This window comes from Salmo salar, chromosome 23 (genome assembly GCF_965601325.2).
Source record: "Salmo salar chromosome 23, fSalSal1, whole genome shotgun sequence".
In the NCBI taxonomy this organism is placed as follows: domain Eukaryota; kingdom Metazoa; phylum Chordata; class Actinopteri; order Salmoniformes; family Salmonidae; genus Salmo; species Salmo salar.
Genome location: NC_138313.1, coordinates 1,160,982 through 1,184,019, shown reverse-complemented (window position 1 = coordinate 1,184,019; position 23,038 = coordinate 1,160,982). Strand labels below are relative to the sequence as shown.

Genomic DNA, 23,038 nt, shown 5'->3' with positions numbered 1-23,038 from the left:
CGCCTGTATGGAAGGACATCATATAGGCACTGCTGTTAGTTTGAGAATATAAAATAACTATTCTATTCAATGCAAATGGTTCTAATGTAAAGTCATGATTTGTGATGGATGTTTATAAAACTAATATTTTTAGTCATCTTCTGTGATCCAGATTTTTTTTTTTTTTTTTGCTGTCAGGACGAATCTCTAAACAACTCAGCTGCCAAGACTAAATTCGAAACTCAGTTGGCTAGTTCAGCTATCTGTCAAGAAATGGGCTGGTTGTTACTTACTTGTTTTAGCCTTCCCTGTGGCTCAGTTGGTAGAGCATGGTGTTTGCAACGCCAGCATGGTGTGTGCAACGCCAGGGTTGTGGGTTCGATTCCCACGGGGGGCCAGTACAAAAAAATAAAAAATAAAATAATGCATGAAATGTATGCATTCACTACTGTAAGTCGCTCTGGATAAGAGCGTCTGCTAAATGACGTAAATGTAATGTAAATGTAAGTCAGCTGCTGTGCTCAGATGACCTAATGATACGATCGCGTAGAAACATGCTGATCTACGGACTGATTTCTGATAACTCTGATCCTCTTAATTGTGTCTACAACTTCAGGGTAATTTAAACATGCAAAGCAAGCTTTTCTTGTCAGTATTGGAGGAGCTAGTTGACTAGCTAGCTAGCAATGTCAGTAAGCTAGCTAGCTACAACAGTTAGCTACGCAGCTGATCAAGTCACTGCACTGGCGACCAATGTCCTTGCACATAATTTGTGCAGGAGATAGACACCGGTTTGTTTTTATTTATTGCAACCTATTAAATCACTTTAAATCACTCGTTTGTCAAGTGGCGGCAGCGGTAGTTGATTTGCGGAAAGGAATGAAGCGGACACTCTCTGAGGTTGACGAAACAAGAACGGGCTGCCGCCATCATCGTTTGTACCTGCTTGTTAAAATTACAGGGTAAACAAACCACAACGTATGCGATGTCACCCTAATCCCAAGTCCACTACTTTTGACCAAAACCATATGGGCCCTGGTCAAAATTTGTGCCCCAAATAGGGAAGGAATAGGGTGCCATTTGGGATGCAAATTTGTGTTTTGTTTTTGTGACCTCAGGTGTCTGACTCCTAAACTCCAGCTCGGGGTAGGTGGGTAGCCTTAGCTTGGCTCCAGTAGCCCCATTCCCCTTCCCTGAGCCGGCCTTTGCGTCTTTGCAGCACGCTGGACCGATTGGTCTGGTGGCTTTGTAACACTTTGTTCCTGTGTTGGTAGCCTACTTGTTTATAATAGTGCATGCATGGTTTCCCAAACTCTGTCCTCGGGACACCAAGCGGTGCACGTTTTGTTTTTTGCCATAACACTACACAGCTAACTCAAATAATCAACTAATCATCAAGCTTTGATCATTTGAATCAGTAGTGTTAGGGCAAACAACAACACCTGCACCCCTTGGGGTCACGAGGACTGAGTTTGGGAAACACTGTGTAGCGACTTTGATATGTAAGTTGAGGAAGCCAAGCTGAGCTCAGAACTGACTCTACGTACGGCCTCCTATCCCCCAGTAAACTCTGGTACTGAGGGTGTTAAGGCACATATTACCCTGTTGGCTACTGGCTAGCAACCTAAAAAAGCCTTTCTATGAATTTCATAATTGGGGGTCCAAGAACCAGTCATGGGGTGGCCATGGGAAATCAGTAAATTGTGTCACAAATAGCATTGAAAATTGGCTTAAACTACTAATCGTTTCAACTGTTAATTTGTATCTGCCCTAATGTAATCAAATAAATATATTTGAAAATGAATTTAGGGAAAATATTCAAGTTAGAGACATATTCAGTGGTAACTCCCCCTCCAATAATCTTTTTCTCCCTCCTTGGAATTTTTTGAAAGCTGATGTACTGCATTCTAAACCATTTAAAAGGTTTAAAAATATTATTTGGAGAACAGGAAAAAAAACAAGCCAAAATTATTCCAGCCATTATCACCTTGGCTGCTGGAACTTCATTCACCATAGTCGCTCTGCTGTACTTTATTAAACTCTACTTAAGCAATAAGGCCCGAGGGGGTGTGGTATATGGCCAATATACCACAGCTAAGGGCTGTTCTTAAGCACGACACAACTTGGAGTGCCTGGACGCAGCCCTTAGCCGTGGTATATTGGCCATATATCACAAACACCTGAGGTGCCTTATTGCTATTATAAACTGGTTACCAATGTAATTAGAGCAATTAAATGTTTTGTCGTACCTGTGGTATACGGTCTGATATACCATGGCTGTCAGCCAATCAGCATTCAGGGCTCAGACCAGCCAGTTTATAATGTAATTTATACCATGGCATTGTTGAAAACTTGTTTCTGATTGGCTTGAAGGGCATTCTAGAGTGTGCTTTATTTCCCTTTATACAACGGGTGGGTCTAATGCTGAATGCTGATTAGTTCAAACCGGCTAAATCTATGACTTTAAAATGCCGATTTACTCTGTTCCATCTGACTGTGCAATCCACTGTCTCATCAGCCCAGCCAGGCAGTTTATAAACTTGATCTCCACTATAAAAAGCATCTAGACATTATCACACATTACTTTTAGACTAACATTTAGTTTTCAACAGCAGAGATTTGTATAAACCTTGCTGTCTGTCTCTCTGACATTTGCAACATTGTTTCATATTCAAATTCGATCTCCAACTGTCCCATAGTAATGAACATGTCGGGACGAGACAGGCAGGCAGCATTTCTCAGCCAGTCGAAATTATGAATCAGCTGTCATCATTTTTATGAATATATACAAAAAAATGAAACAAAATGCAGCTAGGTTGCAGTCTTTCCTGCTACAGTTTGAAGTGATTGTGTTGTTGGCTAGCTCCTCTGAACAACCGTGTCCTATGCCATTTTATATGCCAGGCGAAATCACGCCTCATTAGCTCATTGTTATGGATGCATCCAAATAAATTTCACTAGAAAACAGCTTATGCAAATGCAGCTTCTGTTGTTATTCTGGCTGCACTGTTTGACGTGACTGTAAATTAGCCATAGTTGGCTAGCTAGCAAGTAAGGGATAAGAACGTTACCAGCCAGTATGGCAATGGTGTGCAACTAGTGTGCCAAGCTTGTAGTGTCATACCCAAGACTCGAGGCTGTAATCTCTGCCAAAGGTGCTTCAACGTTGAATGGTCTGAATTCTTATGTTAATGTGATATTTCCGTTATCAAGTTATGAAAAAATTCTAAACCTATTTTTGCCTTGTCATTATGGGGTATTGTATGTAGATTGACATTTTTAAAAAAAATCAATTTTAGAATAAGGCTGTAACAAAGTTGAAAAAGTCAAGGGGTCTGAATACTTTCCGAATGCGCTGTAAATTACACTTTCTTAAATATCTATTTACATCTTAGTCATTTTAGCAGACGCTCTTATCCAGAGCGACTTCATGCATTTAAAAAAAACAATTGTACTGGTCCCCCGTGGGAATCAAACCCACAACCCTGGTGTTTCACACACCATGCTGGCGTTGCAAACACCATGCTCTACCAACTGAGCCACAGGGAAGGCCTTATAATCGCTGGGGACGTGATACTAGTCATATGGCAGCAAACAGAAGCATATCAACTGTCCCACAGTAATGTTTATGAAATGCTGTGCCATTATGCAGAATTTAAATTGTACAGCCATTTATCTTGCAAGGAATGGGCACTCTCGAATGTCTTAATTATAGGCTTCCCCGACTTTCTGTTTTCATCACGTTAAATATTAGCCACTATCTGTATCGACCATCAGTAGGCCCAATAACCACACGTAATCAACTGCCAATTTAGTTCCCTTCCCTTCAATTGGTACAGCCTACATTTTCAGTCCATTTAATTACATTGTTTCGTTTACCTTAGGGCGACAGGTAGCCTAGCGGTTAGGAGCGTTGGGCCAGTAACCGAAAGGTCGCTGTTTCAAATCCCCGGGCCGACTAGGTGAGAAATCTGTCTGTGCCCTTGAGCAAGGCACATAACCCTAATTGCTCCAGGGTCACTGTCAATAATGGCTGATCCCTGGCTCTGAACCCACTTCCCAAGGGTGTCTCGAGGAGTGGGGTATGCAAATAAAAAAAGCGAATTTGCCAATTCACGGTGTGAATATTTGGTCATCACACGAGTTCCGTGGTTAGTGCAGGCAATAGACGAGGGTATAGCCTACTATTGTGCACTATTCTCCTTATTATAATGATGTGTATTACCATGTGTTGAAGAACTGAATGAGGCAATTTTCAGAATGAATCAAACCATTTTCTTTTGTGTGTAAAGGCTCTCCAAACCTGATTCATAAATACTTTCCTAAACCTAAATAATCTATAAGATCAGAGTATTTTTAAATATACCTATTGGTGCTGAAACGGAGACTAATATACATATATTTAGATGGCTTTTTTTTCTTGATCCCTAATATTCTGAACCCGTTCTCTCAATATATTCTAGTGAGTCTGTTGACAAAATTCAAACTTAAATTTACACCATATTTAAAAGGGGATGGACTAAGATAAATGTACTGAAACCCCTATTGAATGAGAACTCCACGAGAAAATCTGTTAGTCAGCAAGTGGGAGGCTGAAAAGATTTGGAATGGGCCATCACATCCTCAAAAAGTTATACAGCTGCGCTACAGAGCATCTTGACTGTCTACATCACCGCTTGTTATGGCAATTGCTTGAAATCTGACCGCAAGGTGCTACAGAGGATAGTGCGTACGACCCAGTACATCACTAGGGCCAAGCTCCCTGCCATCCAGAACCGCTATACCAGGCGGTGTCAAAGGAAGGCCCTAAAAATTGTCAAAGACTCCAGCCACCCAAGTCACAGACTGTTCTCTCTGCTACCGCATGGCAAGCGGTAACGATGCACCAAGTCTGGAACCAACAGGACCCTGAACAGCTTCTACACCTAAGCCATAAGACTGCTAAATAGTTAGACTTAGTCCGGGTAGCCATTTGGTTATCTGCATTGACCACTTTTTGCACAAACCTTTTTGACTCATCACATACGCTGCTGCTACTGTTTACTATATGTCAGTTCTTTATTCCTAGTTTTATATGTACATATCTACCTCAATTACCTCGTACCCCTCCCTGCAAATCGACTCTGTACTGGTACCCCATGTATATAGCCAAGTTATCATCACTCATTGTGTTATGTAGTTAGATTGGTTAAAAACATTGCCAAATTGATTGTATGATGGTGTAATTGATTTATTAATGCATACAATAGCTGCTTCTAAAAAATGTTGACCTAAAAATTGTCTAATGGAATGATATTGAACTCAAAAGATGCCCAACGATTGCACAGAGCAGTAGCTGAGTTTATCTTTTTGGATCAACTGTCATTCTGACTTTGGCTAATACGCCTTAGTTTTTTGTTGTGGTATTGTTTCGGTATTGAGTATCGTGATGGTATGGAGTATCAGGATACTCAACCTGGTATCGAAGTAAAAATTCTGGTATCGTGACAGCACTATGAACTTCACATGTTGTTGCTCATGGAAATGTCCCTATCCAGTTTTCACCCCCCAGCTCGGTGCAAATGGAGATGATATGAGGTGAGGAGGCTACTTTAGGTAATTAAAATGCAGCCGTGGTACCACCACCAGTGTTGTGTGCGCTACGGTGACATAGGACGACCCGTGGTCTATGTGCCGTAATAAGATACAGTTACACAGTGCAAGGTTTTCCTCTGGGCTGGGTGGTGAAGTGGGTCCGCTTCCCAATCTTTATAGCTACTGCTCTATATCCGAGTAGTTACGTTTACGGACTCACCAGACATACGAACTGAACTCACCTCTGCCGCCAAGTGAGTGGCTTTTTGAGGTTGTTATCTTGTCATAAACGGACAGATGACCTCGTGCAAACCCAGGACAAGTTTACTGTTGTCCCAGCAGGACGCTTTGGCTGTGTTAGTTTTACTGTTAGCTTATGATGTGATGTGAGATTCTAATGGCTGTAGTTATTATTATACTTTCTGCATGGCGCCACTGGTAAAGTCTCAGTCTGGTTTCAAGAACACACGTTGAGCGGTCAGTTGACGAATCTGCTGCACGAGCCGCTTTTGTACATTTTGTTCGGAATAAAAACTAGATGTAATTAGTGTCCGATTACTCTGCATAGGTTCACTGCAAATTCCCCTGCTCCCACCAACAAATAATAATCAACAAGAGAATTGAAAGCCGGCAAGACCAACATGAAGGGAAAAAAGGACAATGAACAAAAAGCAGTTCACTTATGACTTGAGTACCTCCAGTCAAAACATGGTACAGTATTGTTTGAATGCCCGCCGTGTTAGGTACAGTAGTTAAATGCATTCTTCCCTTTGCTGTAGTGAGATAGAGGCCATTGGTTTATAGTATTTTCTGGAAAGTTTAGCAAATTACCAGCAATTAAATGATAGTTGACATGTTTCTGGAAAACAATGTATCTCTCCATTGAAAATGCTTCTCCTCTCTCTTCCCTTCCCTCCCGGCAATGACAGCCAAAATTGGATCCGTAATATCCTGGTGAACTGACCCCCCCCCCCCCCTTCTTTCTTCCCTCGGGCTAGAGGAGATGAGCCATTACTCTTTGTGAAGCGAAAACATATCATAGATCATAAGGGGGGTTTTAAATACAATAACATTTTGTGGAAGCAAATCAGAAAGAAATCGTGGTCGGGCCATCTGGAGAGAGAGGGGCTATTTTGATCTATGCTTTCACGCACACTTTATTACTTGACGTAATCAAGTCATATGCACTTCATATACCTGTTTTCTTATTCTGGAAAGAAGTAATTTGTCATTATGGAGGTATGTGGTGCTTATCATATACATTTATTTGGTCAGTGTGATGGGGTCAGTAAAATGGTGCTCCATGTAGTTGGGTGACATAAAGTTGGTAGGTTAGGCTATTTGTCGTTGCAAGCTGTATGTGTTGCTACGCTTTTAGAGTTTTTTTTTTTTCAGACTGGACAAAAAAAAAGACTCAAATGTACAGCCCAGGTTTGGGTTGTGGCACTGTCTTTTGAAACGACTATACTAATGTTTTGCGCTGTTCAGTTACAAATGGATAGGGTTTAAATCTAACCTGAAACACATTCGTACCTTGAGCATTCACAAACATGTCTTTAGACTCCAATGCCATGCAGTGTCCATATGAATTTGACATGGGTTTTAATGTATCTAAGTAATCTGGTTTGAGAATCATTTCTTCGTCACGCTCCCGCCCACACCCTCAGCTTTTCATACCACACCCGCCCGCTCCTACTGGCTCTCTGACTCACACCTGCTCCTGCAAGAACTGCTCCCGAAACCAGCCGCAGTCCCGCAATGTTATTTTAGGCGTATGTGACGCAGCTCACTTGCCAGCCATGGTCCCAGAAATGTTACACCCTAAAAATCTGTGTAGAAATAACCTAAGAAATATGTTCCATTACCAGAGATTCTCAAGTGGCCCATTTTATATTAGGCTTGGCTATATCAGTATTACTGGACTATATCAGCCAATAGGCTAGACATGCAGTAGTTTGAAGAGAGCACAGTAGGAGAGAGAGTGCACTTGCACTTTCTCTTGGGCTACCTTTTGCATTAGCCTACCTTTTTAAGGAGCTTGCCGATCTTCAAAAGGAGACAAATATGGGTGATTTAACATTTATTTCTATGCAATATAGCCTAATCATATTTAGGAAGTTAATTTAATTGAAAGAACTGTTCTGTGCTTCTCCGCCCATGCATAGCTATAGCCTACTCTACTTAATTGCGTTCAATTGCGTACCTGATATTGCATGCCCAACTAGGAGAGGAGAGGTATGGCTACAGAACTTAACGGGGCATGAATTATGAGAGAGGACACTTGCACTTTCTCTTGAGCTACGCTTCGCATATAGGATATAGCCACATTTTTAGGAGCAGGACGATTTGCAGGCAGTGACAAATAAATGGGTTCATTGAAAAGGAAAATGCTCAACACTCGCTCACCATGGTATGTGTGGTGCACATTTTGTTTTTTCTTCAATCATGATCACATTTTTGATTGCACCTCGACTGACGTTGGTTGAGCGCCCTCCACTTCTTTCCATTATCAATATTTATTTACAGACACTCTAGTAAACCATAGCCTAATCATATTGAAGTTAATTTCCTTGGAAAGATATCTGCGACCTGATTCCCTGCCCATGCATAGGCAGCCTACTCTAGTTCATTGAGACCACACATTTGTCTCGCACTTTCAGCTAGGAGAGGAGAGGTAGGCTACTAAACTTGAAGCAGTGAATTCCACAGTGTGAATAATGTGACAAAATGTGCTTTTAATACAAATTTATATTTGTAAAACACATACAAAGCAGAAAGACAACAGTTTCCCTTCCCCAAAAAATGAATCCCAAAGTTGTCTGTCTGACCACCCACTCCCTCAGCAGGAAAAATGATAACCATGCCGCAATCTCTGTTTGGACCAGCAGGTCCCGCGCGATGCCCTCTAGTGTGAACCCCATGGAGGTTTGAGGTCAGGATCCACTACTGTTGCCATCCAGACTGAGACTGTGGTGAGGAGCAGGGCAGGTGCACAGACGGAGGAACGCACACACACACTCCAACCCATCTGCTTCTGTCTGGAGCAGGATTCTGTAAGCAGTATTCTGTCTCACCCCTCGTTCAGGAACGGGAACATGGCATAGTATCACCTTTCATTAACCCCTCCACACACTACACACACACATTCCACCACTACCAATAGTAACAAAATAGCAGATGACTCCTCCCATGTGCTCGACTCAGAGTTTGTTCTCATTCAGGAATGTGCAATGTATGTGTGTGGCCTACAATGTGTGTTGGTAGCAACGGTCATCAAAATTGTTATAACAATTATAATAAATGCAACCGTTGGACGATGGATGAATACACTCCAAACCTTTTTAGAAAGCTTTTTATCCATCAGATATTGACTGAATTATAGCACATAAAACATTTTACTGGCACGGACAAATAATGAATGGGAGTTCAGGGATTTTGATGGGATTTCCGGTATTGAATTTATTACCAAGTTGCACTTTTTTATGCAATTATATATACTTTTTCTAATGGTATTTAAAAAAATAAAAAATAATAATAAATAAAACGTTTTGTGTTAAAATAAAGAAAAGTATATGTGCCTTGTTTGCATAAATACACTGGGTGTATTTTCATATATGAATATATTAACATAAAGGGGTGGAACAGGGCTACAACCACCAAAAACTTGCTCTGTCTAGGCTTACCTGCGCTGTCTAGACTGCTTCATTAATTACTGTTGTCACGTTTTGTTCCATAATTCAATTGTGTAAATAGCAGGATACCCTCAGATTAAAAATCAACACGCTTGGCTCTAGATTACACTTGTCTATACATACTTTACATTGTTTGTGAGTTCAGATATATCACTATAATCATTTTCGGAAGTTGCTTTCATGTCATCGTATATAATTTGTGAACATTTCCATTGTGTTAATCTCTACGGGATTGGTGCGTCTCCACCGGGACGGTTGAGCTAATGTGCGCTAATGTGATTAGCATGACGTTGTAAGTAACAAGAACATTTCCCAGGACATAGACATGTCTTATATGGGCAGAAAGCTTACATTCTTGTTAATCTAACTGCACTGCATTTACAGTAGCTTTTACAGTGAAAAAAGACCATGCTATTGTTTGAGGTGAGTGCACAACAACAAACATTTTACATTTTTGATACATTCACCTCTGAAGGTAAATAATGTACTTACATTCAGTAATCTTGCTCTGATTTGTCATTCTGAAGGTCCCAGAGATAAAATGTAGGATAGTTTTGTTTGATAAAATAAATGTTTATATTAAAATGTAGGAACTGGGTTCTAAAGTTTGAACCCCTGCTGTTCCCACAAACTTCAAAGTGTTACCTTTCAAATGGTATCAAGAATATGCATCTCCTTGCTTCAGGTCCTGAGCTGCAGGCAGTTAGATTTGGGTATGTCATTTTAGGCAAATTTACTTTTTAAAATTCCACAGAAAATGAACACCCATCAAAATCTGTTTTCTCTTTCTTGTGATGTGTCGAGATGAGGCATTAAATACCAGACGAAGCGTTCTTATCGATTCAACGGAAAGACAATGTATTCCATTGAGCACATTTCAGCCATTACCTGGGTGTGTTTGAAAGGTCATTAAAAAACATTTCTGCAGCCGTAACGTTAATGGGAAAAAAGTACCTACAAACAAGAGTATGAAAGAGTCTCAGAAGTAAACTGAAAGCAATCAATCAAGTAAGATTTAAGTGGCAAGGTTTTGCGCCCCTCAAACAAAAATATGGCTGAAAAAGACAGATTCTCAGTTGGGCGGGGGCATGCGCGTTACTAGTGTTGGTGGATATGTCCTAATGTGTGCTAAGCTGTTACTGTCACACCCTGATCTGTTTCACCTGTCTTTGTGATTCTCTCCACCCCCCTCTAGGTGTCACCCATCTTCCCCATTATCCCCTGTGTATTTATACCTGTGTTTTCTGTTTGTTGCCAGTTCGTCTTGTTTGTTCAAGTCAACCAGCATTTCGTGTCTCAGCTCCTGCTTTTTCCAGTCTCTTTTCTCGCCCTCCTGGTTTTGACCCTTGCCTGTCCTGACTCCAAGCCCGCCTGCCTGACCACTCTGCCTGACCCTGAGCCTGCCTGCCGACCTGTACCTTTTCCGCCTCTGGATTACCGACCTCTGCCTTACCCTGACCCTGCCTGCCGCCCGGTTTCGTTTCCTCGCCTCTTGTTTACTGACCCCTGCCTGCCTTGATCTGTCTATTGCCTCCCCCTGTTGAAATCTTAAACTATTGTTTATTCGAAGTGGTCTGCATCTGGGTCTTACCTTCATACCTGATAGTACGAACTGGCCATGACTGACCCAGCAGACCCGGATCAGCTGCGCAATGTCATCTCCTCCCAAGGAGCCTCCATTGGTTGGCATGAGGAATTGCTTTGTGGGCTGATCCAAACGTTGGCTGAGCGCCATGACCGGCGTTGGACATGCTGCTGGAGCAATTCCGTGGGTCGTCTGGGGGCAGCCTTCCACGGTGGTAACCCCACCGCCATTCAGCAACTTGCCGGTTAGTAGCGCCGCCCCACCGGCTACTCCACCTTCCCGGAAGCCCCGGTTACCACCTCCGGAATGCTTTAACCTGTTAGGGCTAGGGGGCAGCATTTGCACGTCTGGATAAAAAATTTTACCCGATTTAATCTGGTTATTAATCCTACCCAGTAACTAGAATATGCATATACTTATTATATATGGATAGAAAACACTCTAAAGTTTCTAAAACTGTTTGAATGGTGTCTGTGAGTATAACAGAACTCATTTGGCAGGCAAAACCCTGAGACATTTTCTGACAGGAAGTGGATACCTGATGTGTTGTATTACCTTTAAACCTATCCCATTGAAAAACACAGGGGCTGAGGAATATTTTGGCACTTCCTATTGCTTCCACTAGATGTCACCAGCCTTTACAAAGTGTTTTGAGTCTTCTGGAGGGAGATCTGACCGAACAAGAGCCATGGAACGATGATGTCCCATTAGACACCTGGCGCGCGAGTTCATGTTGGGTACCCTCGTTCCAATACGTTATAAAAGAGTATGCATTCGTCCACCTTGAATATTATTCATGTTCTGGTTAAAAAAGGCCCTAATGATTTATGCTATACAACGTTTGACATGTTTGAACGAACGTAAATATATTTTTTCCCCTCGTTCATGACGAGAAGTCCGGCTGGCTTAGATCATGTGCTAACAAGACGGAGATTTTTGGACATAAATGATGAGCTTTTTTGAACAAAACTACATTCGTTATGGACCTGTGATACCTGGAAGTGACATCTGATGAAGAGAATCAAAGGTAATGGATTATTTACATAGTATTTTCGATTTTAGATCTCCCCAACATGACGTCTAGTCTGTATCGCAACGCGTATTTTTCTGGGCGCAGTGCTCAGATTATTGCAAAGTGTGATTTCCCAGTAAGGTTATTTTTAAATCTGGCAAGTTGATTGCGTTCAAGAGATGTAAATCTATAATTCTTTAAATGACAATATAATATTTTACCAATGTTTTCTAATTTTAATTATTTAATTTGTGACGCTGACTTGACTGCCGGTTATTGGAGGGAAACGATTTCCTCAACATCAATGCCATAGTAAAACGCTGTTTTTGGATATAAATATGAACTTGATAGAACTAAAAATGCATGCATTGTCTAACATAATGTCCTAGGAGTGTCATCTGATGGAGATTGTAAAAGGTTAGTGCATCATTTTAGCTGGTTTTATGGTTTTGGTGACCCTGTCTTTGACTTGACAAAACATTACACACAACTCTTGTAAATGTACTGTCCTAACATACTCTAAATTTATGCTTTCGCCGTAAAACCTTTTTGAAATCGTAAAACGTGGTTAGATTAAGGAGATGTTTATCTTTCAAAGGGTGTAAAATAGTTGTATGTTTGAAAAATTTGAATTTTGACATTTATTTGGATTCAAATTTGCCGCTCTTGAAATGCACCTGCTGTTGATGGAGTGCACCATGGGTGGCACGCTAGCGTCCCACCTAGCCCATAGAGGTTAATGGAGAGCCGAGCACCTGTCGGGCGTTTCTAGCTCAGTTTGCTCTCATTTTCGAGCTTCAGCCCTCCTCCTCCCCTTCAGATCGCTTCAAAATAGCCTACCTCATCATGCTGATGTCTGGAAGGGTTCTCACCTGGGCTACCGCCGTATGGGAACAGCAGCCAACCATATGCGCGGGCCTGGAGGGGTTCTTGGGAGAGGTGAGGAAGATCTTTGATGCCCCGTTCTCCGGGAGAGTAGCTGCCCGGAAGCTAATCCAGCTCAGGCAAGACGCCCGCACTGTGGCCGACTATGCAGTGGGTTCCCGTAAGTTGGCAGCGGAGAGTGCGTGGAACCCGGAAGCACTGTTCGACATGTTCCTGCACGGCGTCTCGGAGGAGGTTATGGACGAGCTTGCGGCTCGGGAGTTACCCACATATTTAGACTCCCTCATCGCTTTGACCATCCGCATCGATGGGCAATTGCGGGAACAACGGATGGAGAGGAAATTCGATTTCACTCGCATGTCCAGGGATTCCACTTTGCCTCCGAGTCATCCCGGAAGTCCCTGACGGTCCCGTTGCCGAGAGCACCCGAGATTTCCCAACCTTCCTCTAGAGTCACCGAGGAGGGCCGAGGCACTGTTTCCCGAGCCAATGCAATTATGCAGGGCTGGGCTGTCGCCAGCGGAATGGCAACACCAGATCAGCACAAGGAGCTGTCTGTATTGCGGGACTTTTGGTCATTTTGTGTCCTTGTTCCCGGTAAAAGACCAGACTCACCGGTAAGAGCAAGTACTCTGGTGGGCCATATGGGGAACTTGATGCTTCCCTTACTCGCATCCCTTTTCATGTCATTCTGCTGTGGGGGAAACCAGTCCAAATCTCTCCGGGTACTCATTGACTCTGGGGCCAATGAGAGGTTTTTGGATGCCACATTGGCTTCCGAGCTGAACATCCCCACATTCCCGTGGATGTTAGCGCGTTTGATGGGCGCTCTATAGGTCGGGTCATCATAGCACCACTCCCATCAACCTACGTGTGTCAGGGAATCACAGCGAGACCATTCAGTTCCTGCTCATCAAGTCCCCCCAGATCCCTGTGGTTTTGGGATTCTCCTGGCTACAGCGTCACAACCCACTCATTAACTGGTCTACGGGAGCCATCATGGGCTGGAGTCCATTCTGCCACGCCCATTGTCTGAAGTCGGCTCAACCTGCCCCGGGACATTTTCCTGGATCCTCGGAGGTGGTTCCAGATCTCTCCGCCATTCCCGTGGAGTACCAGGATCTCCGGGAGGTGTTCAACAAGTGCCGGGCCAATTCCCTTCTGCCGCACTGCCCCTATGCTTGGTGACTGCACTCAGCTGGGATATCGGGAAACAGGTCCATGTGGCGCAGCGCTCCCAGCCGAACCCTGGGGTGGGGCGCAGGTAACTGGATGTTCGTGTCTGACGCTGTCCGTTCCGCGGTCCTAGAGTGGGCCCATTCTTCCAGGCTTGCCTGCCGGCATACCCTGGCCTTCGTGCGACAACGCCTTTGGTGGCCTACCATGGTTCCGAGCGTTGCCGCCTTTGTCCATGCCTGCATGGTCTGTGCACGGAACATGCTCCGGCTGGCCTCCTCCAACCTCCTCCCCCGTCCCTCATCGCCCCTGGTCTCACATCTCCCTGGACATTGTCACGGGTCTCTCCCCGTCTGATGGCAACACTGCCATCCTGTCTGGGGAAAGATCGTTTTTCCAAGGCCACCCACTTCATTCCTCTCCCCAAGTTACCCTCTGCCATGAAGACGGCCCATAATACTGGTTGAGGGGTGGAGATGATGTAGTTAATTATTCCTTGCCCACGAACATTCGACCACCCATCAGAGATGATTGCAATACAGTCTGCTTTTTCTATGATTTGCTTAACATTCACTTGAACTCTGTTGAACTCTGCATCCAGCAAATGAGTAGATAATGCATGTCTGGTTGGAGGGGTGTATGTTGGGTAAAGAACATTAATAAATCTCTTCCAATACACATTGCCTGTGAGCATCAGAGGTGAACCAGTTGCATACAAAGCTCAAGCAAGACATTCATCTGCATTTCTCTGACTACGTTCCTCCGTTGAGTCAAAACACCTTCTGTTTCCAGGAGGACCATGAGCTGTTGCTATTGATAAGGTGTCTGATTCATCATTTTCACCTCGAATAGAAGTAGAGGGACTTTTGTCAGAGGTTGCTTGTTGTGAGCGCTGAGGGAACTTTATGCACTTGGCCAGATGATTCTGCATCTTTGTTGCATTCTTCACATATGATTTGGCACAGTATTAGCAAATGTACACAGGTTTTCCTTCTACATTAGCTGCAGTGAAATGTCTCCACACATCAGATAGTGCCTGTGGCATTTTCCTGTAAAGATCAGAATTATTTTTTTTAAATGCCAAATACAATTCCATGTACAGATAAATAGTTAAGCAGTTAGATTAACCTCTTACATCTAGACGTTCCGCTAGTGGAACACTTGCTCCAATATCCAATGATGGGCGTGGCGCGAAATACAAAGTCCTCAAATCCGAAAACTTCAATTTTTCAAACATATTACTATTTTACACCATTTTAAAGACAAGACTCTCGTTAATCTAACCACACTGTCCGATGTTGGTTTGGTTCCAAATAATCCATAGTTATATCCAAATAGCGGTGTTTTGTTCGTGCGTTCAAGACACTATCCGAAGGGTAAAGAAGGGTGACGCGCCCGGCGCGTTTCGTGACAAAAAAGGCCAAAATATTCCATTACCGTACTTCGAACCATGTCAAACGCTGTTTAACCTCTCTAGGGTAGGTGGCACCAAATCGTCCCACCTACGTAACAGCCAGTGGAATCCTGTGGCGCGTTATTCAAATACCTTTTTGAAATGCTATTACTTCAATTTCTCAAACATATGACTATTTTACAGCATTTTAAAGACAAGACTCTCGTTAATCTAACCACACTGTCCGATTTCAAAAAGGCTTTACAACGAAAGCAAAACATTAGATTATGTCAGCAGAGTACCCAGCCAGAAATAATCAGACACCCATTTTTCAAGCTAGCATATAATGTCACATAAACCCAAACCACAGCTAAATGTAGCATTAACCTTTGATGATCTTCATCAGATGACAACCCTAGGACATTATGTTATACAATACATGCATGTTTTGTTCAATCAAGTTCATATTTATATCAAAAACCAGCTTTTTACATTAGCATGTGACTAGCATGTGACGAGCATTCTCACCGAACACTGCCGGTGAATTTACTAAATTACTCACGATAAACGTTCACAAAAAGCATAACAATTATTTTAAGAATTATAGATACAGAACTCCTCTATGCACTCGATATGTCCGATTTTAAAATAGCTTTTCGGTGAAAGCACATTTTGCAATATTCTCAGTAGATAGCCCGGCATCACAGGGCTAGCTATTTAGACACCCAGCAAGTTTAGCACTCACCAAAGTCAGATTGACTATAAGAAAAATGTTATTACCTTTGCTGTCTTCGTCAGAATGCACTCCCAGGACTTCTACTTCAATAACAAATGTTGGTTTGGTTCAAAATAATCCATAGTTATATCCAAATAGCGGCGTTTTGTTCGTGCGTTCAAGACACTATCCGAAAGGGTAAATAAGGGTGACGAGCATGGCGCAATTCGTGACAAAAAAATTCTAAATATTCCATTACCGTACTTCGAAGCATGTCAACCGCTGTTTAAAATCAAATTTTTTTGCCATTTTTCTCATAAAAAAGCGTTAATATTCCGACCGGGAATCTGCGTTTAGGTAAACAGACGAAAGAAAATAAAGCATGGGGTCGACTCGAGCACGCGCCTAAGCCCATAGTACTCTGATCGGCCACTTGCCAAAAGCGATAAAGTGTTTCAGCCAGAGGCTGCCTCGATATCGTTCAGCTTTTTCCCGGGCTCTGAGAGCCTATGGGCGCCGTAGGAAGTGTCACGTTATAGCAAAGATCCTCAGTCTTCAATAAAAAGAGCCAAGATGAAACACAACTTGTCAGACAGGCCACTTCCTGCATGGAATCTTCTCAGGTTTTGGCCTGCCATATGAGTTCTGTTATACTCACAGACACCATTCAAACAGTTTTAGAAACGTTAGGGTGTTTTCTATCCAAAGCCAATAATTATATGCATATTGTAGTTACTGGGCAGGAGTAGTAACCAGATTCAATCGGGTACGTTTTTTTATCCGGCCGTGTCAATTCTGCCTCCTAGCCCTAACAGGTTAAAATCAATTTTTATGCCATTTTTCTCGTAAAAAAGCGATAATATTCCGACCGGGAAACCCTGTTTTCGTTCAAAGACGAAAAAATAAAAACATGGAGTCTTCTCGTGCACGCGCCCCCAGTCTCATTGTTCTCAGATCGACCACTATCCAAATGCACTACTGTTTTTCAGCCATGGCCTGCAAAGTCATCATTCAACGTCCTGGCGCCTTCTGAGAGCCTATGGGAGCGTTAGAAAATGTCACGTTACAGCAGAGATCCCGTTTTGGATAGAGATGATCAAGAAGGCCAAGAAATAGTCAGAGAGGGCGCTTCCTGTTTGGAATCTTCTCAGGTTTTGGCCTGCCAAATGAGTTCTGTTATACTCACAGACACCATTCAAACAGTTTTAGAAACTTTGGAGTGTTTTCTATCCAAAGCTAATAATTATATGCATATTCTAGTTTCTGGGCAGGAGTAATAATCAGATTAAATCGGGTACGTTTTTTTATCCGGCCGTGAAAATACTGCCCCCTATCCATAACAAGTTAAACAAATCCTTTGTAAGATAAATGTTTTAAAATGAAACATGTATGGAAACAGGTGAATTAACACTCCTCAGTTATCAGGCTCAAGCAAGCTAAAACCCACATGGTAGCAAAAACGAACTAGCAGAAGTTGTTAACAAGATAGAAATTATTTTAAACACACTTTGTTTTAGGCTACTATTTACTAGATAACAGAAATTCATGTCATATAAAAGATATTCACCCACCCACTATTGTAATCAAATCTTACCAGAAAGCATATAGTCCTTGGCTCAGACAGTGTAGGAGTGTGGGCTCAATAGCATTTCATTAGTGTGCAAGACCTTGAGAATCAGCAGTACATGTGATGGAAGAATGCACTGTGTATGCAGAGGGTTGCAATTCCATTGAGGATAGTTTAACCAAAATATGCCACAAAACCTAGAATTGCCTTATGTGTATTCCACAAAAATGTTCACTGTTATAAGCTAACTTTTTTTGATGAATTTAAGCAAAATTCCCTAAATTCCCGGGCTTAACTTCCCATGGAAAATGTCCGAAAAACACTCAGTGTATCTAATGTACAGGGAGGGAGCCTGGGTAGGGTAGGAGACGGGATGTTAAGGAGTTGAAGACCATGCCCTCTTTTCACGAGCCACAAAGCCCCCCACAACCCCAACAACAATCTCCATCTGGCCCAGGCAGGCTGTCACATTCCTTCCCCAGAACACCCGACCCAACTCTACGCAATAGAGACTGGGCTGTTACAATCGGTACTTCTGTCAAATATGTTTCAAGTAATTGAGAGGATCAAGTCTATCAGCACAGCCCGTTTATAGAGAGAGCAAAGCCTGACCCACTTACTCATTCATTGCCAGAGCTGTCTGGGCTGCATTTGCTCTCCAGTCCCCATGCATGCTGCACAGAAGTTGAGACACTTGAATAATGCAACACGGCATGTAGAAATGTAGAAACTGTTCATTTCTGTTTTCGCAAAACAATGTCCATACAGGCTAGAACACTTTACAATGCAAGAAGATCCCGGTAGTTAATTGTAGGCCAACTTTCCTTCTCTTTAAAGTTTCCAATAAAATAAGTCCTAAATGGAAGGGATTGTTGTCATCTGTAGCCCCTTGAAATCAGCTAAAACAAGCTCAATAAAAATCAATGCATGCACATACTGCTATTAAATAATATGCACTGACTTGTATTGTAAAGTATTGTGAATAGACCTAGGCTACCTTTTGATTTACTCAGTTTATCAATAGAGACTTACCATTCAAATAAATGATAAGCATTATGCTGTTTCGTAGTTAGATTGGTAAAACTAAACGTAACATTTATTGTATAATTGATTCAATTAATGCATACATGGCTGTCTCAATAATTGACAGAAAAATGTTCAAATGGAATGAAAGAGCAGTAGCTGAGTTTATTTGTCTGGATCTAGTGCCATTCTGTGACTTTGGCTAATGCGCCTTCTTTTTTTGTGTGGTATCGTTTTGGTATTGAGTAGTGCGATAGTAAACCTGGTGTCGGTATCCAAGTCAAAATTCTGGTATCGTGACAACACTTGTTGTAGGGCTATAGGCAAGCGTCATAGATTCTTCGGCCGACCTGCTTGTCATCTCTGACTGGTAACATATTGATCTGTGTGATGAAAGCATCTACCTTTAACTCGGTTTGCACTCTGTAGTCTGGACACACGCTGAGCTTCAGCAGGCACGGACACACACACGCAGACAGACACAGACACTTTGATGATACCAGTATCACAATATTTGTGTTGTTGTTTGTGTCGCACTGCTTTTCTTTATCTTGGTCAGGTCGCAGTTGTAAATGAGAACTTGTTCTCAACTAACCTACCTGGTTAAATAAAGGTGAAAAAAAAATGAGGAGAAAGAAAAGGGGGCTAAATACTTTCCAAATGCATTGTATATTCAAAGTCTGATTTGTTATTGTTACCCATCTACCAATCACTGCCCTTCTTTATGAGGCTTTTGAACATCTCCCTGGTCTTTGTAGTTGAATCTGTACTTAAAATGTAATACTTGAAAAAATAGAATCATGTCACCCCCTATTATTTCAATTCTTAAGCCAAATCTTACTTCTGAACTGATTTAGGCTTGCCTAAACAAAGGGAGTGAATACTTCTGTAAGGACTTTATTTTAGTTATTAATTTGTAAACATTTGTAGAATTTTCTTTTCATTGACATTATCAAATATTTTGTGTAGATCAATGAAAAAATATATAATTAAATCTATTTAAATCCCACTTTGTAACACAACAAAATGTGAAAAAATGTCCAAGGGGTGTAGACTTTTTGTAGGCGCTACGTGTCAGAAGGGCTGCTGTATGCATTACACACACACACGCAGGTCCATAATGTCTGGCTGTACATGCAGACAGTTGAAGTCGGAAGTTTACATACACCTTAGCCAAATGCATTTAAACTCAGTTTTTCACAATTCCTGACATTTAATCCTAGTAAAAATTCCCTGTCTTAGGTCAGTTAGGATCACCACTTTATTTTAATAATGTGAATGTCAGAATAATAATCTTTCATCACATTCCCAGTGGGTCAGAAGTTTACGTACACTCAATTAGTATTTGGTAGCATTGCCTTTAAATTGTTTAACTTCGGTCAAACATTTTGGGTAGCCTTCCACAAGCTTCCCACAATAACTTGTGTGAACTTTGGCCCATTCCTCCTGACAGAGCTGGTGTAACTGATTCAGGTTTGTAGGCCTCCTTGCTCCCACACGCTTTTTCAGTTCTGCCCACAAATGTTCTATAGGATTGAGGTCAGCGCTTTGTGATGGCCATTCCAATACCTTGACTTTGTTGTCCTTAAGCCATTTTGCCACAACTTTGGAAGTATGCTTGGGGTCATTGTCCATTTGGAAGACCCATTTGCGACCAAGCTTTTACTTCCTGACTGATGTCTTGAGATGGTGCTTCAATATATCCACATAATTTTCCTCCCGCATGATGCCATCTATTTTGTGAAGTGCACCAGTCTCTCCTGCAGCAAAGCACCCCCACAACATGATGCTGTCACCCCTTTGCTTCACGGTTGGGATGGTGTTCTTCGGCTTGCAAGCGTCCCCCTTTTTTCTCCAAGCATAACGATGGTCATTATGGCCAAACAGTTCTATTTTTGTTTCATCAGACCAGAGGACATTTCTCCAAAAGTATGATCTTTGTCCCCTTGTGCAGTTGCAAACCGCAGTCTGGCTTATTTATGGTGGTTTTGGAGCAGTGGCTTCTTCCTTGCTGAGCGGCCTTTCAGGTTATGTTCATATAGGACTCATTTTACTGTGGATATAGATACTTTTGTACTTTGGTTTCCTCCAGCATCTTCACAAGGTCCTTTGCTGTTGTTCTGGGATTGATTTGCACTTTTTGCACCAAACGGCATCTCCTTCCAGAGCGGTATGATGGCTGCGCGGTCCCATGGTGTTTATACTTGCGTACTGTTGTTTGTACAGATGAACGTGGTACCTTCAGGCATTTGTAAATTGCTCCCAAGGATCAACCAGGCGTGTCTACAATTTTCTTTCTGAGGTCTTGGCTGATTTCTTTAGATTTTCCAATGATGTCAAGCAAAGAGGCACTGTGTTTGAAGGTAGGCCTTGAAATACATCCGCAGGTACACCTCCAATTTACTCAAATTATGTCAATTACCCTATCAGAAGCTTCTAAAGCTATATGACATAAATTCCAGAAAATGTCCAAGCTGTTTAAAGGCACTTGACTGTGTATGTAAACTTCTGACCCACTGGAATTGTGATACAGTAAATTTTAAGTGAAATAATCTGTCTGTAAACAATTGTTGGTAAAATTACTTATGTCATGCATAATGTAGATGTCCTAACCGACTTGCCAAAACTATAATTTGTTAACAAGAAATTTGTGGAGTGGTTGGAAAAACGAGTTTTAATGACTCCAACCTTAAGTGTATGTAAACCTCCGACTTCAATTGTATGTGTTGTATAGGCCAATATGTGGGGGGAATGTGTGTGGGTGAATGTGTGTTCTTTTGAGCAACAACTATTAATTTATCGGATTTCAAACCAGTCATGCAGGTGTTAGCGGCTGCTAGAGCAGACAGGGATTGGATGATAAATACTAGGCTTAATCTGTGTTCCGGAAACCAGTCCACTGATAATCTACCCTGTGAGTTTGAAGGTGTTTTGTACTCGGTTGGCTTCTCTGTGTTTACGTCAAACCCTTCTGATCTGTGTGTGTCTTACAGGTGCAGGCAGACTGATCCACTGGAGGGCACCTTTTCGGAAGGTAGACAAGGACAGAGCGGTGGTGCATGTCTCAGAGGCTTTGAGACCCAGGGCTAGCCGAGCTAGTGGGTTGCTGCCAAAAACCAACATGGAGAGAGCCTGAAAACAGTTTGCCTGGGTGGCAGCATCACATCTTCAGACCCTGAAAATGGCACTCCTGGAAGGCAGTCAAAACCAGAAAGCTGCATGCTTGAGGGTCAGTCACTTACATTAAACAGCACAGTGGCAGGCCTGAATGGTTTGGGGAACTTGAGAGGAGCGTGCTGTGTTAGGGGCTGAGATGGACTAATAAGGGAGCCTGGGTTGCATCATCGGCCGATAATAGCTCGCCAAGGGGAAAGGGCTGTAAGAAGAACAGTAAGACCCAGCAGAGCGAGGGTGATCAGAACAATCCACAGGTGAGTTCTCTGGTTCCTTCCCACTTGGCCCTTTCTCTCTGCCTTATGATGCAGTGGGTGAAACAACAGGAGTAGTAAGAATGGGGCCTGGTTGGATAGCTCAGAGCTTCAGCTCTTTTATATTCGTATCTGCACATGGAATTTGAGGAGGAGGGGCAAGGTTATCTCAAGGCTTATGTTATAGAGTTAGGGTGCTCTTAAGGTGCTCTTGAATCAAGGAGTTTTTCAAAACGCGGTCGTCTAACTTATTTCCCAACATGAGTAACCTGAGTAAACCAGTCCACTGCCTTTTGTGTGTTGTCTGGCTGTGGCGTTAATCCACTGGAAGCTCCGTGTACCTCTGACCCTTTGATTGGCTAATCCTCCTTGACCCACCAGGTGGCGTGAGGGTTTCTGGGAGAGAGAGTCAAAGTGGTGGAGGGAGCTAGACTGTCCGAGATCGAAGTGACTGATCCAACTGAATAGGGCCCATGTTCAAAAAGCATCTCTTAGTAGGAGTGCTGATGGAGGATCAGGTCCTCCTTTTCCATATAATCATATTCATTATGATGTCTAAAAGGTTAAACTGATCCTAGATCAGTACTCCTTATGAATACTCGACCTGGTCCTTTGTTCGAGCCCTTTTCACTATGCCTTTTAACACGACTGTGCTAGTGCACTCTGGATTGTTTGTCTGTGGGGCTATGGCTATATCCCACTGCTGACACCAATCTGGCACATTTGATGTTTGACTGTTGTGCGTCATAGTCTAAGACAAGGATCAGAAACCAGAACCCCAGGCCCGACCAATCAGAGAGGCTCCTGCCATGGAGAGTTCACCTTATGGAACTTGTGGAAAGCTGTGTTTGTGTGCGTTGCTAGTAGAGGTCGACCGATTAATCGGAATGGCCGATTAATTAGGGCCGATTTCACGTTTTCATAACAATCGGTAATCAGTATTTTTGGCCGCCGATTTATTATATATATTTTTTTACACCTTTATTTAACTAGGCAAGTCAGATTAAGA

At 42.5% G+C, this 23,038-nt stretch overlaps 1 protein-coding gene across 6 annotated transcripts in view; it reads left to right on the top strand.

Annotated features, from left to right (window-relative positions):
- The window catches only part of LOC106583871 (thyroid hormone receptor alpha), a 107,071-nt gene that overhangs the window by 22,470 nt on the left and 61,563 nt on the right, over positions 1 to 23,038 (top strand). For 3 of the 6 annotated variants that reach the window (XM_014168488.3, XM_082967864.1, XM_082967860.1), the window contains exons 2-3: positions 8,442 to 8,606; positions 21,595 to 22,032. The gene's annotated coding sequence lies outside the window, so the exon portion shown is untranslated. Of the gene's footprint in view, positions 1 to 8,438; positions 8,607 to 9,084; positions 11,075 to 21,594; positions 22,033 to 23,038 lie in introns of those variants that run through there. The other 3 variants (XM_082967862.1, XM_082967863.1, XM_082967861.1) reach the window with 3 other exon arrangements.